This window comes from Hylobates moloch, unplaced genomic scaffold, assembly GCF_009828535.3.
Source record: "Hylobates moloch isolate HMO894 unplaced genomic scaffold, HMol_V3 SCAFFOLD_1, whole genome shotgun sequence".
Classification (NCBI taxonomy): Eukaryota; Metazoa; Chordata; class Mammalia; order Primates; family Hylobatidae; genus Hylobates; species Hylobates moloch.
Window position 1 is genome coordinate 52,144,978 of NW_026652276.1, and position 13,770 is coordinate 52,158,747.

Sequence of the window (13,770 nt, forward strand, 5' to 3'; positions counted from 1 at the left end):
ATGAAGGCCTTCCTCAAAAGTAATGTTAGTGGTGAAAGACAACACTTTTTCCCTATGACAGGAGCAAGGCAACAATAGTCATTCTCATGATTTCTGTTTGTTTGATATTTTACTGGAAGTCCCACCGAGTACGAGGAAGGGAAGACACACAAAGCATAAAGATTGAGAGAAAGAGAAAACTGCCATTATTTGCAGATGGCATAATTGTATGTAGAAAATTTTAAAGATTATATGCCCCCCCCCAAAAAAAATTTACTGGAATAATTGTAGCAAGGTCTTAACATATAAAAGTGACATAAAAAGTAATTACTACAAACTTAGATGAAATTAATGCCATTTGCAATAGCATCAGAAATATGAACACTTAGGGATAAATTTAACAAGGCATATGAAGGAAAACTGCATTTTGTATTGTGTACATTGTATGTGAAAAATACAAAATGTTACTGAGAAAAAGCAAAGAACCTAAATAAACAGATAAACGCTGTTCATGATCTGAAAGACAATATTCTTAGTCCTCCCCAAATTAATGTGTCTATTCGGCAAAATTCCAGCAGGCTTTTCTGTAGACATTGACAAATGGATTCTAAAAGTCCAGTCAAAATCCCAGCAGGGTTTGTTTTACATATCTATCTATCTATCTAATCTATCTATCTATCTATACACACACACACACACACACACAGATTCTGAATTATACATGGAAACACAAACTAGAATGGCCAAAACAATTTTGAGAAGAACAATAATTTGGAGTACTCCTATTTAATGTTAAGAATGACTATAAAGTTACAGTAGTTAGTGCTATATTGACAAAAGGCTAGACACAAACCTATGAAACAAGTCCAGAGATACACTCATAAAAATATGGTAAATTGATACTTGACATGTCCAAAAACAATGAATGCAAAAAGGATAATCTTTTCAACAAATGGGATTGGAACAATTGGACATTCATATACCCTCACCCCACCAAAATCTACTTATACCTTATACATTATAGAAAAATTAACTCTAAAAGGATCATAGTTCTAAATGTAAGATGTAAAACTATAAAACAAGAAGACAAAATATTTGCGATCTTGGGTTAGGCAAAAAGTTCTTAGATGTGATACCAAAAGCATGAACCATGAAAGAAAAAAACTGGTAAACTAGACTGAATCAAAATGAAAAACATTTGCTCTGGAAAAAAAGAACACAGTTAAACGATTGAAAAAAAAACCAGCAAATATAAAAAATATTTGCAAGTCATCTAGCCAATAAATGACTTGAATCCAGAATATGTAAGTATCAAAACTCAATAGCAAGACAACAACCCAGTTTAGAAAACGAGATTTGAAAGATTTAGGCAGTTCACTTGGTACCACCTATAGATAGCAAATATAAGTACATGAAAGATGCTCAATATCATTAGCCATTAGGGAAATGCAAATTAAAACCATGACAAGAAACCACTATGTAGCTGTTAGAATGGGTAAAAATAATACCAAGTGCTGGTGCATATACAGAGCAACTGCACTCTCATACATTGCTGGTGGGAATGCAAAATGACATGCCCTCTCTGGAAAACAGTTTGGCAGTTTCTCACAAAGTTGGAATAACCATGTAGAAGACCCAGCAATCACACTCCTACAAATTTACCCTAGATACATGAAAATTTGTGTTCACATAAAAAATTGTATGCTGGCTGGGGACGGTGGTGCATGCCTGTAACCCCAGTATTTTGGGAGGCCTTGGTGGGTGGATCACCTGAGGTCAGGAGTTTGAGACCAGCCTGGCCAAAATGGTGAAACTCTGTCTCTACTGAAAATATAAGAAAGTTAGCAGGGCATAGTGGTGTACACCTGTAGTCCCAGCTACTTGGGAGGCTGAGGCATGAGAATCACCTGAATCCAGGAGGCAGAGGTTGCAGTGAGCCGAGATCGCGCAACTGCACTCCAGCCTGGGTGACAGAGTGAGACTCCATCTCAAAAAATAAAGAAAAAAAATTGTATGCAAATGTCTATCACAGCTTTATAATTGCCAAAAGTTGACAACAAAGATGTTGATATACACCAATATGGATGACTCAAAGGCATGCTGATTGTACAAGCTAGTCTCAAAAGGTTACTTAATTTATATGACATTCTGGAAAAAGGCAAAACTATAGGGACAGATGATAAGTGGTTGATTTGGTTGTGACCAAAAGGGCAGCAGGAGGGACCTTTTTTGGAGTGATGTAACTATTCTTTATCCTGATTGTGGTGGTGGCAGTAACAAATCTAAACATGCATTAAAATTCATAGACTTGTTCACCAAAATGAAGTCAGCTTTACTGTATGTTAGTTAAAATTTTTAAAAAGGTATTTTTTTTTTTTGGCCGGGCACGGTGGCTCACTCCTGTAATCCCAGCACTTTGGGAGTCCAAGGTGGGTGGATCACAAGGTCAGGAGATTGAGACCTTCCTGGCTAACACAGTGAAACCCCGTCTCTACTAAAAATACAAAAATTAGCCGGGTGTGGTGGCGGGCGCCTGTAGTCCCAGCTACTCGGGAGGCTGAGGCAAGAGAATGGCGTGAACCCGGGAGGCAGAGCTTGCAGTGAGCCGAGATTGCGCCACTGCACTCCAGCCTGGGCGACAGAGCAAGACTCCGTCTCAAAAAAAAAAAAAACAACGTATTTTTTAAAACCACAATACAATTACCCACACTAAGATTGCTAAAATTTAAAACACCCCACTGCTTAGTGTTGGTGAGGACATAGAACGCATATATTGCTGGAAGGAATGTAAAATGGTACAACCATTTTAAAGAATTCTTTGGCTGTTTCTTAAAAAGTTAACCACGCACTTAACCTGTGAACCAGCCATTTCATCTCTAGATATTTATCTAAGACAAATGGAAACATAGGTTATTTTAAAAATCTGTATACCAATATCCATAGCTGCTTTATTCACAATAGTCAAAGCTGGAAACAACCCAAATGTCCATCAGTAGGCAAATCAAATGGATAAACAAATTAGGGATATCCTTAAAATGGAATATAACTTGACAATTAAAAAATGATGAACTATTGGTATGTCAAACCACATGGATGAATCTCAGACTGTTGAGCCAGATAAAAAAGATGGATCATATTTATATGAATTTCAAGATTGGACAATAGTGACCCTATGAATAGAAATCATAGTAGTGATTCCCTTTGGGTGGGAGGAAGTAAGGACTGTTTGGAAGAGGCCCTGAAATAACTTTTTAGGCTATTAAAAAATTCTATATCTTAATTGGTATGTTAGTTACATGAGGTATATGTTAAAACATGTTAGATTGTACCTTTAACATCTGTTTACTGTATTTCATTGTAATTTTTACTTCAATAAGATATAAGAACAGTTTTTGAGAACATTCTGGGGCACCTAAATCCAGGGGACTGATGTATTTTATCTGAAAAAGACTGCCCATGGGCAGCATCCAGAGCAGACCAGCTCCCTGTGCTGGAGGACTCCGGTGTGAGGCCTGCTGCTTCCTTTCTACATCGGCCTGAAACCAGCCCAACTCAGTGGTCATAGTCTTCTGGGCCTACCGAAGAGCAAAAGCCTACTTCTAGTTCTTCCAGTTGCCAGTTCAAGGGCTTTATCTGTCACTTCTTTGGGAACAGGTAGAGTGCTTTGATTTAGAACGATGGCAATAAATGAGAAACCAATTTGAAATTGGATGTGAGAGTCTTTTGTCCTTTATTGTGCTGTTCCTGAACTTGTAGCTAAGGAGGGTAGAGTAGGGAGAGGGATATAAAACCTCATCCAAGGAACTAGATTAGTAATACTTCATCCCCACCACACTTTAATTTGCACATATTTCTAGAGTATAGGACATCAAAAATACCTACATACTAAAATATTTATGTTGTTAACCTTCAGTAGGTTTAGCCATATCAAGGATAGAAAACAACTGTTCTTCAGTTACTTATCACATCTGCTTACTAATTTGTTATGTTTATCATCTCTTCCCATCTAATAGATGAAACAGGCAGATAGGTCTGGCTCTTCCACTTGCTGACCCAGAGTTCACATGGCAAATAAGAATGGAGCTGTCACTCCGAATTCCAGCTTCTTCTTGGAATAAAAGTGCTCCAACAGTACTTTATCCAGTCCAGCCTATGTTTTTAAGTGTTAACTTTCTCCCTTTCTTGAACTTATAGAACCTCTGTCCCAACTTTGAAGTTAATTCTTGCCGGTAAAGACCAAGATAGCTTCTTCCCAGGGTCTCTGTTTCTTTCTTCTCATTGCCCCTGTCCTTGACATGATCTCTGGACTATCAGCAAGAACGTGATGGCCCAGACCTTCCCAGTCTCCCAAACATGTCTCTGGGTACTACTACCCCAGGACTAGCTCTCAAATCTGGCCTTCAAGTCCTGTGTTGGGAAAAAGGACACTGATATATTCATGTAATTAGGTAATCATCTGGTCCAGTAACTAGCTATCTAATGGAATTGCTCATGGCGTGCTGAGAAGGTGCAGTTACCCTAATTGAATGGATTAGTAAACTGCCCCCACATATTTGTTAATCAGATTTTCGTGCTATAGTTTCCATCCCACAGAAGCCTCTTAAGATTTATCATGAATAAAAAAGCATGATCCTTAAAGTAAGAGCCAAGGGGGAAAAAAAAGTTCATGTGAAGCATCTACTGTTCATAGTAGCAGCTGTTTACTTTTAAATACTTAAAAGGCAGTTACAATACAGTACTTTAAATACTTATAAGGCAATTACAGTATAAGCCTGCACACCATTGAAGAACAAACTTTGTATAATTTCAATCACTCCTAATAAGATAGTTGATTCATAAGGAGGAAATAAAGTTTCAACAATGTTAGCCATTAATGCAAGTCAGTGGTTAGGCAGCTATGATTAGCCTTAAGATAGCAGGTGTGATCAGCTGTCCTGAATTAATTTTTAGTCTGTTATTCGTCAGGTTGGGAAGTGACTATGGTCATCAGTTGAAGGTGTGATACATTAAATGCTGCATATCAACCAGGAAGTGTTTTGGCCTTGTCATTTTAACTGGCTAGTTACAGAAATATAAAATGTTTAAAAAACACAGTTTCTCAAAAATATTTAAATCAATCTTTTATACCTTAATTCTCAAGATACACAAAAGAACTATCAGAGCATCCCTTAACCATCCAACCAGTCTATATTGAGTGTCTACTATGTGTTTAGAACCTGTGCCCATAGAATGTAAGTGCTTCCAAAATTAACAAAATCAAAAGGAGAAAGAGAATATAATTTATTCAGGCTGTAAGTATTAAAATCTAATAGTGCCCTTCCACTCACCACTCCCTCTCCCTCTGTCCACTACCCCTCAAATCACAATGCACAGACACATACATACACATTACAGTCATACATGAGGAAAGGAAAGCCCCTTTACGTGTTTCAATGTTATTTGAAGCCTCAAAGCACAAAAAATATAGAATGAGCCCTGGCACTATCCTCAGGAAGAGATCTAGCAACAACTGGGCCTTCTGTTGGGTCCGTCAAAGAAAAAATGTGATTTACTGCAGCTACCCACCATTTTTTCTCCTAGAGCCAGGGTCTCAGTCCATCACCTGGGCTGGAGTACAGTGGCCAGTTGTGGCTCAGAGCAGCCTCGAACTCCTGGGTTCAAACTATCCTCTGGCTTCAGCCTCCTGAGTACCTGCGACTACAGGCACCTGCCACCATGCCCAGGTTATTTTTTATATTTTTTGTAGAGACAGCCATGTTGCCCAGGCTGGTTGTGAACTCCTGGCCTCAAGTGATCCTTCTGCCTTGGCCTCTCAAAGTGCTGGGATGATAGGTGTGAGCCACCATGCCTGGCTAGCCCATTCTTCACAGTTCATTTTGTAGCTGTGTTCCTCCATTCTGGGTGCAGTGTCATCAAAAGGAGTAAATTCCTTGGGAATATGCCAGTGGAAGGTATCACAAAAAGGCCATAATTTGGACATGAGTTGGACCCATACACAAAACCAGCAAAAAAAAAAAAAGTAACTTCTAAAATCTGCTCTGTAAACGAATAGGCTGCTAACTCCCCAGAAGTCCATCTTAAACACTAGATTAACAGGGATGGTTTATTTTACCATTGTCCCATTTTATGTCATATTCTTAAGCCTTTACACAGGTTTCTAAGATACCTTATATCTCAAGTTATTGCTTAAAATTGGTCTCACCCTGAATTAATGTAAATATATAATAAAAACCATGTTATGGTCTTTCAAAAAGTTTTATGCATATATAAAGTGTCTTTCAAATTGCAGTGTAGGTGTGATTAATAAAAATACCAATTCATTAAAACATAACTCGAGATGGGCAGATCACCTGAGGTCAGGAGTTCAAGACCAGCCTGGCCAACATGGTGAAACGCCATCTCTACTAAAGATACAAAAATCAGCTGGGCATGGTGGCAGGTGCCTGTAATTCCAGCTACTCAGGAGGCCGAGGCACGAGAATCGCTTGAACCTGGGAGGCAGAGGTTGCAGTGAGCCATGGTCGTGCCACTGCACTCCAGCCTGGGCAATAGAGCGAGACTCAGTCTCAAAAAAAATAAAAAATAAGTTTATAAAAAATATATATAACTCAGTTCCTAGTAACATGTTTGTCATTATATGTTCTCTAATAATGGATACTAAGAATATACTTTCTTGTAGGGCTCCGTGAAAACTGGACAGTAAATGGAGGTCTTTGTACTGGGAGTATTGAGAATCATTCACTTGGACTATAAATCACAACAGGATCAAATGACATTGGTTAAACAGGCAAACAGAAATGGACACAATTTAAATGTAGTGTTCTTTGTCTTTCACCAAAAAGGAAAAGCTACAAAATACTGTAAATATGACTTTGGTCAGTATGAAGGTCACCGAAAGAACACTACTGCAGGGTCCTTAGAAACTGAGAAGTCAGTTTCATCCTTAGGCACTTAAGCTGCTCACTGACAGGATGGGCTCAGGATGACTCCATGTGGTCACACTTGGGGCCAAAATTTCTCAATAGAGAGGCAGAGAAAATAATATTGTTAAGAAATGAGACAACGTTTGAGATTCTAATAAACCTGAATAAAGCGGTATGGTATGATTTTATCTGTGAACTGGGCTCTACCTCAGTCATCTAAAAATTGTGATTTTGGTCGGGCATGGTGGCTCTCGCCTGTAATCCCAGCGCTTTGGGAGGCCAAAGTGGTTGGATCACCTGAGGTCAGGAGTTCATGACCAGCCTGGCCAATATGGTGAAACCCCATCTCTACTAAAAATAAAAAAAATCAGCCAGGTGTGGTGGCATACACCTGTAATCCCAGCTACTAGGGAGGCTGAGGCAGGAGAATCGTTTGAACCTGGGAGGCAGAAGTTGCAGTGAGCCGAGATCGCACCACTGCACTCCAGCCTGGGCGACAGAGCGAAGACTCCGTCTCAAAAAAATAAAAATTGTGAATCTATATGTAAAGCATCTAGAACTTCCCTTGGAACATGGAACATGTTCTGTGTTATTTCCATTCCTTATCTCTCCAGATTGTCTCCTAAAGCTACTAACATCTATAAGTGTTCTATTATATCTCCAGATTATAATTGACGAAAGAGAAGTATAATCTAAGAAGGACAACAGTAATTTAGGATTTTGAACAATTAGATGATAGACTAACTGTTGAACAGGTGATAGATGTCTTAAGTCCAGGTATCAATACTTCATCTCATTTACCAGGTCCTCCGGGTAGAGGAAAAAAACCACACACATACACAAGCAGGTATTTCCCTAAGCCCTTCTGGGCTTCACTCTGGCTACCAGGTGGCTTCAATCTGGCCACTCCTATTTATGGCCATGAATGTTGACCTTCAATCTGCAGCAATTCCTCCAGCACCATAATATAAAGCCTCACAGAAAAATGAAAAGGAGCTCTGACCAACTAGTAAAGAAAACCTGATCTAGAACCTCTTCCCGCTTTATCATTTTGTTAAGTTGGTAGATAAGCCCCAAATTCTAACCACCTCCTCGAGTCACATTTCTTTTGCAAACTCCTGTGCATACGTGTGTTTAAATCTGTTCTATTTATGCCATTACTCTTTTATCAGTTTGATTCACAGGCCTTGGTCACAAACCTAAGAGGGTAGAGGAGAGCTTTTTTCCTCCCCTACAAATTCAATTTCTATTAGTTTTTATGTAGTAAAACCACTTCATTGTAGAACAAGTAGGAGGCATAAATTAATAAAATTGAGTGTTAAGTGCTATGCACTGAATTAAGTTCTAGGCAGCAGTATATGTAATTTTGAGCACTGAAAAGAATCATTACTCTGATATAGAGACATGGAAGAACATAGTGTTCAAATTCACTAGGACTCTACGTCAGAGGACCAAGAAATTAAGAAAATTTTGCCATGTAAAGTTTCATAGTTCTTTCATAATCCATATACTCCACATCTTTACCTAAAGAGTTACTGTATGGTTCCTATTTTCTGTGGCCAACAGTACAGTGTCTCGGGGGAAAGAGAGGTACATTTAATGTAAACATTTTTTAAAGCCCTGTTTTTACCCAATGGACTTAATTTCTCACTAATACAAGGAAATTTCCTCTCCCATCAAGTGAGTCTCTTTGGCTCACCCATTCTCATTTCCTACTCCTAGTCCTCCTTTAAGTTGAAACACACCACCTCACCTTTATCTCCACCCAGCACCCTTTCCCCTGTTCCTTACTTAAACCCAAGTGCTATCTTTGAGGATAGGGGAAGCCCCATCTCCTCCTTGCAGACTTCCCAGTCCTCCTCCCACCCTTCCTCAGAATTCTGTTCTTGAACTGAAGCCTAGTCTTTAATTTATAAATGCTGTCTCCCCAAATGAGATTAGATATTCCTGAAGGGCAGGAGTTATTTTTTTCTTTATTTTGTATAGAACAGTTCTCTACATCAAGGCGATTAATGAATGCTTACTAAAGTTTTCCTATTAACTATCCATGTGCCTGCAGTATGTTAGATGTTGGGAAGAAAACAGTGAAATTTACATAGTTCTGCCTCTTGCAGGCTGTTTACATGCAAAGGCTACAAACTTGTAGTAGTGTTTGGGCCAGTGTTTTGTTGGGCCAGTGCAGTGTTAAAACTGTTCCGAATTAGAATACTTCTAAGCTAGGCATTCACTCTTTGGGTCACATATCTGTTACTCCCTCCCATTCAGCTTCATTAATTTATGTTACCTTCAGCCCCTTGTGAAACTCTCTTAATTTCACAACTTTTAACTTACAAGGAATAAATTCATTCTTAAAATACAAGGCTCTTCCCATGTGAGATACTGATTAGAGTTATTTACTACTGCCAAAACTTCTAACGTTATAACACCATGAGTGGTTCTATTTCTCAACTACCGACTTAGTGCATGTTGTGCATAGTATACTTACTATATGGAAAGTATAGTAAGAAAGGCTGATTTTAAAATTCTCAAATCCAAGGATAGATGGCGTATTAACTAATGAGAAAGAAAACAAAACTGCTTAGCAACTGTTTTGCTCCCTTAAAAGCAAATGATTTTCAAGCTGGAAAGCATGGAAACCTCACTAAGAGAGAACTAAGGTGCAAGCAGAAGAGGTCACTTAAAAATAGTCCATGCCTTCACATTCTGGTGAATTGTATTCCAGGGTACCAAGAGAACCTGCAGATGTCAGCACAGAACTATTCTGACAACCTCTGTAAAAACATGGAGAAGAAGGGCAGTCTCAAGAGGCTAGAGATTCAAACAGAAGTTTTTTCCCCCCAGTGTTTTTATTTTTAATATTCAAAATTAAAGGAAAGAATTAGAATTCCTAGGCTTTACAGACTAACAGTTTGACATCTATCTCTGGCAAAATTCAAAACTTAAACATTAAACAAGGAACAATGAGGGGTGGGGGAAAAGACAGGATTTCTAGGAACTAGCAATTTGCTAAGAATCATTCATTTTTAAACTAATGTTATTTACTTTTGTGGTAGATCAGGGAATATGCAAGATCTTTACTTTTCAGCAAGACATTTTTCTCATCATGTCCTTATGGAGAAGACTACTCTATGGACTAGAATAGTTTGATAAGAAAGGGCTGAGTCCAGCTAATTCATTAGTTCAAGCAAAATCTACTGAAGGCCAACTAGATTTCCAGCCATTATTGTACTTGGCGCTTTCAATACTTTGAATTTTAACAACCAGCCTGAAAGGCAGATGTTACCTCATTTTATTGATACTGAAAAGAAGTTTCTCAAGGTCACAAAGCTAATAGGTATCAAGGCCAGACTCCAAAACCAGCCTCCAAAAATCCAGGACCACTCCTACTGTGCCACAGGTTTCTAGAGGTACCATGGTCATAGCAAAAGGACTTGTCCTATCTATTATCAGTGACTTGAATGTCTGGTGAATAAACTCAGCAAATGTGTAGGTGACACAAAACTGAAAAGTAGAATTAACATGACGAATGACATAAGATTAAAACATCTATCTAACAAACTGCAAACCATACAGAGGCTTTAAGTAATACAAGCCAACAGAAAAAAGAAATTCAGATTCAAGAAATGCTTAACTGCATAATTAAAAAATTAATAAGGCCTACCTTTATTTTTGTCTCCTTTGCTTGACAGCAAAGCACATGGGGTATGGAGGTGAGGTTTTTAGTCAACTTCTGTGTATTTACTACAAATGCCAATTAAGCGATAGATAATTTCATTTGAAGATGGCAATTCATTGCACCCTGCACTGTTTGGATTAAACTGATTTATTGAAATCAATTTTGGGCTAAGGATCTTTAGCACAGGGAAGGGTCTTAGGTAAGGAAGGAAACATAAAAACTAGTATTTATTGAAGATAGCTAAGATTTACTGACTCCTAGGCACCTCTACTAAGTACTTTATTAATATTATTAATTTAATCCTCACAATAACCCTAGGGCTGTAGACAAAGTATATTATTCCCATTTGACAGATGAGAAACTGAGGCTCAGGGATCTGAAAGGCTGTCAAGCAAAGGAGACAAAAATATTATTCTGTATCACTTTAGACCTTTCATTTCTTAACTAGTTATTTTTGGGTCATGGACCCTTTTCAGACTCTGCCTAAAGTTTTAGATGCTTTTTGCAGAAAAATCTTGTTTCTAAGTTCACAGTTGGAGCGCTATTGGCCAGGTAGGACTAATGAGAAACAGGTACTGCTTCCTAAGCGGTTGTCAGTTCAGCGTAAACAAGGCCTTGCTAACAACAGAAAAGGAGGAACCCCTCAAAATGTAATGAGCTCCCTGTCACTGAAGTGTTCAATCGAACTGTGGCTGGCCTGTCAGGAGTGCTATAGAGGAGATAATAAAATGGATTGGAGGTTGGTCTACAATTTTAAAGCATCCTTTTGTTACAACATTGTGTGGACCTAAGTAAGTAATGCTTATAATTTTTGTTTAATGGCAAAACAAAATTAAAAACTGAAATTATTCTTCCAGACCATTCTGCTTGAAAGCAGAATGCCTAAATAATGTTATTTCCCATCTATTTATGATAGCCATGTTAGGTGCTTGAAAACAGCCTCATCCAAAGGGAAAAAGGAATAGCCAACTGTTGATCTTGGTTTGATTTATACTTTGTCATAATAAAAGTAGATTCCATATTCCTCCGAATTCTTATCTAAAAATTTCCCTGAGAGAGCTGCCACATACACTAGATCCTAAAAAGATGGTCTTTGATAAGAACATGTACTAGTTTACAATTTTATGTTAACCCAATTCCCTAAAGGATAGAGGAGGGGTTGGTGTCAGACCAGAGACATAAGCGAGACAACTCCAATTGTTCCGCTTTGCTTCTTTGACCCCTTAACTGATGGCTAAAGGATCTTACCCGTCTACTCCTCTTCATTTCTTATTTGCATCATTTCACCTCAATATTCAGCCTCCCACAGCTCCAAAGAGCACGAGAGCTAATACTTTGCTCATGATATGCCATTCAGAGCACAAGCCTGACAGCTTGGCATATCAATGCAATGTTCACGGGCAAATCTCTTACCTGAAAACCTTCACTCACTCTTCAGGTAGGAAGCAGGGTGGAATTGCAACTCATAATGAGATACCTTTCATTGGGAAGCCCAGAACAAGATTGAAGGGGTAGGGGCTAACTCTTCTCGATTAGGGGGCGGAGATGTGAGGCTCTATCCACGGCAGCTGGCTGAGAAAGGTCTGGTTTAATTAAAGCCTCCTGTAACTCATGGGTTTCTGCCATTGAAAAATCTAAAAGGCGCAGCTGACAAGCAAAGACCGACAGACACCCGCCCTTCACCAGTCACCCACCTCCCAGATGTTCACTTACACAACACATTGCCCGGCAGCTGCGCACCCATGGCACGTCCGGACAGCCGTGGGGCCCCGGAGGCAGCCTGCGCTCAGGCCCGGGGCGGGTCTCCGAAGCTCCCGGAGCAGCGCCGCCGTGGGAGGGGGACTTGCTGGCGTCTGGGCGGGCGGCAGCTGAGGCCCGGCGGGGGCAAAGTGCAGTCCAGCTTCCAGGGCAGCGGCGCCGCCTTCTCGCCGGCGCCCGGCTCAGCCAAGTGGCAGCATGTGTAGGACGGGGCGTCCTTCGGCAGCGCTCGGGCTCCCGGCCCCTCCTCCTGCTGTCGCCGCCGCGCCCGCCGCGCGCTCCTCGCGGGTTCGCGCCCCGCACCTGGCCCCCAGATGGCCGCCCAAGGGCGCTCGGCTCCAGGGCGCGCCCTCTGGGAGCGGCCCACGAATTTCGGGTGGCACAGGGTTGCCTCGATACTTCCTTAGGCGCAGGGTCCGAGGCAGGGGCGGGCGGAGCGGAGCTGGGCTGCCATCCGGTCGGTCTGGGCCACCGCCCTCACGCCCCCCGCAACTACCAAGCAGCTGCCGGCGCCGCTGTGGGAACAGATCCGCAAAGGTCAATGACAGCAGAAGCCAGCGAGGCATCGCAGAGGTCAATGAAAGTAAGAGCCAGGGAGGCATTTCGCTGGCCCTGCCCCTGGTCTCGGCCCCCTGAGCTGCGAACTCTCCAGAGCTCCGCCCTGGTGAGAGGGGGCGCTGCTCTCCAAGGCCTCTCCCCCGCGGGGCTTGCCTTAGGACAACAGGTGCTGGGTCGCGGCACTGAGCCCGCCTGCAGGGGGCCCCGCAGCCTGGCCGCGGCCTTCCCAGCTAAGGGTTCTGCGCTCGGGCCAGGCAGAGCTGCCAGACCTGCTTTGACCTGAAACCCCACTGTTGCAGAGCTAGGCCAGGGATTCCGCCCTTCCCACCTCGTTTGCACCATGAGTATGCAAAGCAAAAGTGTTGGAAGTACTTAAACATTTAAAGGACACATCCATTCTATACTTTTCCACACAGAAATACTCAAGAACATTTTCCAAGCTTGTTTCTCTTTCAAACAAAGTATCTCTAAAGGCCATTTTCTCACTCTTTAAAGCATTGAATACCACTGCCTCAAAACACGGCCATTATTCAGTTACACTTCCCCGCACAATCCATGTGATGCCTGCATCTGCCCAGCATGATTTCTAGCAATAGTAAAAGTCCCAAGAGAACTACAAAGGAACCATTATTTTCCTTGTGTTCTACAACGGTTTAGTCAATGCGAAATTCATGCTTGAAGGGACCTTAGTGATAATTTTGGCCCCACATTACAGATGAGGACACAGAGGCCCAGAGTTCAGCAGTACAACGAAAGACAACGGAACTTAAAAAACTAACAATCTATAAACTGAGACTTAGCTCTTTGAAGGTACATTATAGTAAAAAATAAACCTAGATTGCAGAAGAGTTGAGAAGTTTAAGTTACACAAAAATC

The 13,770-nt window shown here is 40.9% G+C and overlaps 1 protein-coding gene across 10 annotated transcripts in view; it reads right to left on the reverse strand.

The window, feature by feature from the left end:
- The window catches only part of CUNH2orf88 (chromosome unknown C2orf88 homolog), a 98,376-nt gene that overhangs the window by 7,032 nt on the left and 77,574 nt on the right, over positions 1-13,770 (reverse strand). The window contains exon 1 of one of the 10 annotated variants that reach the window (XM_032755148.2): positions 12,273-12,538. The exons of the other annotated variants lie outside the window; for them this stretch is intronic. The gene's annotated coding sequence lies outside the window, so the exon portion shown is untranslated. Of the gene's footprint in view, positions 1-12,272; positions 12,539-13,770 lie in introns of those variants that run through there. 10 annotated transcript variants of the gene reach the window in all.